The sequence below is a fragment of the Haliotis cracherodii genome, unplaced genomic scaffold (assembly GCF_022045235.1).
Source record: "Haliotis cracherodii isolate W230 unplaced genomic scaffold, xgHalCrac1.p SCAF_22, whole genome shotgun sequence".
NCBI lineage: Eukaryota > Metazoa > Mollusca > Gastropoda > Lepetellida > Haliotidae > Haliotis > Haliotis cracherodii.
Genome location: NW_027266278.1, coordinates 5,731,598 through 5,736,782, shown reverse-complemented (window position 1 = coordinate 5,736,782; position 5,185 = coordinate 5,731,598).

Genomic DNA, 5,185 nt, shown 5'->3' with positions numbered 1-5,185 from the left:
AGCAACCAATTCTTGTCGTAAGAGGCGACCAGCGGGATCGGGTGGTCAGGCTCGCTGACTTGGTTGATGCTTGTCATTGTATTCCAGTTGCGTGGATCGATGCTCATGATGTAAATCACTGGATTGTCTGGTCCAGACTTGATTATTTACAGACTGCCGTCATATAGCTGGAATATTGCTGAGTGTGGCGTTAAACAACAAACAAACAATATGCAGGTCCTGTAAAGTAATGAAATGGTGTAGTGTACTGTACATTCTGATAATTACTTTAGAGCCTGGGATAGATAATGACTGATGGATGGAATAACAGACACCAACAACTGGACTCGAGTCTGACCGTCGTATAGCTGGAATATTGCTGGAATATTGCTGAGTGTGACGTTAAACAACAAACAAACAAACAAACAAACCTATGTCAAGCCGACATACTGTGATATAATAGAAATCTGATCAATACGGTGTGTTGGGGTTATCCTAACATTAACTAACAGGGGGAAGCAATTTCACTGTGGCTAAAGAATTTAAAAACCTACACTTGTGGGATCGAATCCCTGATAATCATGATAATCATGATAATGTTTCGTGGTAAGTGGTAAGTGGCAAGACCTGCATCACGTCAAGCTTTCCTCCCACATCAAGATGACATGCTGTTATCTACGAAAATACTTTTCAAAGCAGCTTTAACGAACCCACTCACTAGGTGCACGTTCAGCAGGACTGTATGGAGTGAATCACACACACAGATTTGTTAGTTTCTGTCATATTTTCTCATTTAACGAAAGTGTGACCTTGACGTGACACTGTATGGTGACATGGTAACACTTGCTTCAACATTCAGGAGGATGTGTGCTCATGATGTCAACCACTTGTTGATGTATGTACAGGATGCAGTGATACAGCTGCAATATTGCAGTCAGTGATGTGGATGTAGTGACCAAAAGGCACGAGAGAATTTTTAGATTTAGCGGCAGTGACAAAAAGATGTTTTAGCACTGTTTATGACGAATATATGTCGAAAGATTTATCCTTTCATGTCAAATAAAATGTGAAGATTAGATTAGTACCGAGCAATTTCATTACTTGTTTTACAGATCAGGCAGCCATTTTCAACAAATATGTTTTAAGACTCTGGAAATATTAGTGTCGAGTATCTTTTATCCAAAGTATTGGTAACATTGACCTTGTAACTATATCTGTTCTTGCGACCTCAGGTCACCTGATATGAAAGGATAAACATTTAGAAAAACATTATGTATTTTACGTGAGGCATCAGAGGCAAGATACTATTACTTGCACAACTAGCCATGCCTGTGAAGAGGACTTCTGTTGAAAATCGGAAGATATTTTTGTGGGATGACAGACGAAATACAGGGTTTTTGGAATATAATGTAATAGAGGTTTTGTATTGATAGAAATTATAGTTTAAGGGATAATTATTAGTCATTCGTAAAAAATATATATTTGTTTTTGTTTTTACTTTTTCCCCTCCTGCCTTCAAGTTTTAAAAAATCTGTAAAACAAGTAATTAAATAGATATTATCTTAGATTTAAATTTTAATTTATATTTCCCTCCTATTTAAATTAGTATGAACTTATAGTATTGGTGCTTATTTAATGTGAAGTCACTGGTATTTATGTGATGTATCTTGTATGTATGGTGCTTGCCATCTGCAGAAATACTACATGATTTATATGTTGACGTGACTGTGATAAGTATGTTAAGTCTGCAATTTCTGTTTCCTCTTCTCCCAAGGAAGAGATGTGCAATTTGTTCAGGAAATAAAGAAAAGAAAAAATGTTTACAGTAGTGTTACGAAAATGAAGTATGTCCGTCAAAACCTACTTTCAGTCTTGGCAAGCAATTCTATATAGGGCTGGCAATCAATTCTATATAGGGCTGGTAATCAATTCTCTATAGGGCTGGCTATCAATACAGATCATAGAGATTGATAATCGTTAACTAAAACTAGATCAATTTTCTATAAATATCCGAGAAGTATCTTCGAACAAATATGCCAAAAAAGATCCCTAAGAAATCAACATATTTCCCTCTACATTTATCCAGGGATTACTTAGTGTCGTCAGATAGTGGACATTTGTGTATAACAAAAACAGTCACTTTCCCTCTTCAGTAATTAACATTTTTGACAATAACAAATCTGTTTTGGTAAATCTAAGCTTCTTTTTTTTCATCACAATAGTTAATGTAGGGTATTATTGATAACAAAATTTTCATAATCAATCGTTAATATTTCTTTTCAATCGTTAATATATTTCTTCCCATCGATGATAATTCTGATTATCGATCTTTTTTGTCAGCCCTAATTTTATATCATATTATTTATCACTACTATTGCAGACATCAAGGCCCAAAGTATTGCTGATACAAAACATTTACAGTGCACTGATATCCCCAAAAACACAAGTTTATGGACACATTTCATGTGATTACACTTCCCAATAATTACATTGGTAAATTTCTTTTAAGGTAACAGAGACACTTTATACTGGCATTTAGGCCCTTAGAAGGGGTTGTTGATGGTAGAAGCATATGTTTGGTCATTTCTAAAAAATTCAATTTCACTGGTCATTGTATATATATATCTACTCCTGTATTCCAGAGTAAATGATGTATTTCAGAATGTACATGCAAATCATATGTTAGGGTTGCGATGGAAGCGACATTTCCCGAGGCAAGAGAGTTTACTGACTAGAAATGTCCAGTTTCCCCCCTGATGAACTAGGCTGTTATTATGGAGTTACCATTTTGCTGGACTACCAATCTATGCATAGTCCAATCACAATCGGGCAACAAAATCGAAATCCGGTTTGTAAAGTGTCATGCACATTTTGGTTCATTGCAGGATTTATAAAGCATGTGCACCTCCAACTTGTTGTCAACAGATATTTTCCAAATCTTTTCATGTTCTTGATAAAGTGCTTACGTGATTTGATGCACTTTGCGATGTTAGGCCCGTTTTATAACAATATAGATCTTGATTATCGATCAGATCATCTTGACTGGGTGCTGCCATTTTTTAAAAGTAAATGCAAGGGATATGAGAGATGGAATCTGATTGGTCCACAGGAGAGGCATAGAAGGGTCATAACTCATAATAGCCACTGGTGGCGCTACGATCGAGCCCAGGAATTCCAGCCTTTTTGGGCAAGGGTGGAAACTGGACTTTTAGTCAGTTAACTCTCGGGAAGATGTGGAAGCAAAGGTCCGATGTATGCATTGTTTCCAAAGTTTGCACACATGGCAGCAGTAACAGGCTTGTTATTGTGTATATTGATGTAAGTATTGATGTATATTATGGCAATGAAGCAGTGTTGTGTATGACAAATATATAAATGTTATATGTACCAAATATTGTTGTGTTTTTTTTATATAATGCCAAGTGTCAACCAGTGATAACAGAGGTGCCAACCCCCTCTTCCCCTGAATCCTGGATACCATCACATTGCTCACTGTCTGAATCCTGTATACTACTCAACACAAAACTTAAAAGCAGAGAGAAAAGGGTGCGATTTAAGTAACCATACTAAAAAATATCAAACTCTTTACGAACATGAATACATGACACTTTCTATGGATAGCAGCTTCTTTTACTCTTTGTATGACGTTTCAGAGCTACTTCTTGCCCCTTCATCAGGTGACACAATACAAGGTGGGATGAAAAAACAACAATATGATGAAAAAGCTAAAGAAGGAGCTCTGAAACGTCGTGACAAAGAATAAAAGAAGTCGCTTCCCCATAAAAAGTGTCCTGAAATCATTAAAAAATATCGAGCAGATTAAATATAAAAAGGCATTTTTTACAAACACCATTATTTGTTCTAAATGTTGAATCTGCACCAAATATGATTTTATTTCTGTCCCACATACCGCACTGCTGAGTCCCAAATACCCTCTAAATAGACCCCCGAGACCTGTGTATGAAAAGGGGGTTGGCAGCCCCTTAAACATCACCTTAAGCCAGAAAATCAACACTTGGTAGGTTAAGGTGATTAGTGTGGAGTCTCGATACATTGGGGGCGGCAGGGAAGGCAATGGTGTAGAGTGAAATAAGTCCTTTCACCCGTTTCTCAACTTCTTGGATAAACTGGTGGTTCGTACAGCAAGGTTAACACTTTTAACAAATAGGCAGTAGTAAAAGATGTACAGATTTGTACCATAGCTGATGCGCATGCAGTGTCCTTAGTGACAGATGTAAATAAACGTGGAGACTTGTCCACACCTCGTTTGTTATGGGCGATAAAAATCATTAAGTGCTGTGGTGATTTAATTTGGGCAAGAGCAAGTTTAGTCCTCAAACAAACTTCACATGGTCTATTTGTTTTCATTGGATAGTGAGGACCAATGAATGCTGTTGTTTGTTTGTTTGTTTGTTGTTTAACGCCGCACTCAGCAATATTCCAGCAATATGACGGCAGTCTGCAAATAATCAAGTCCAGAAAATCCAGTGATTGACATCATGAGCATCAATCCACGTAATTGGGATACGATGACATGCATCAACCAAGTCAGCAAGCCTGACCACTCGATCCCGTTAGTCGCCTCTTACGACAAGCATGGGTTCCTGAATACCTATTCTACCCCGGATCTTCATGTGTGCACACAAATAAGTACCGTATTTTCTTGAGTATAGTGCGCACCCATGTATAATGCGCACCCCCCTCTAGCGGGTTCAATATTTTGGAAAAAAAGAAATTTGAATATTATGCGCAGAAAAAATTTACACCGTACCCTTTCAGCGAAGTCCGGCGCACTATACTCAAGAAAATACGGTAGGTTATGATATCAGGAGCTCTGAACTGACAATTAGCTAATATTCCAACAAATCTTTCATCCTGAAAAATAATATGTCAACTTTGATGAAACACAAAACAAATGTTTTAGAGTAAGTTATTTATTGTGTTCAGAGACACCTTTACATTTCATCATTTCTTTTCTAAGTAATCATAACAATAGAAACATGGTCACCGATTTCCTAACTAAATTAAAAACTTATCAAACTTCATCATTTTTCTACATTAATGCTATTTCTTAACATATATATGTGAAAATCTCAAGACATTTGATAACATTACTAAATTTGGTTTAATGCCACTTGGAATAATGTTATTTATACCCTGACATGTTCATAAAGTTACAAAATTTCACAAATTCATCACAATCATT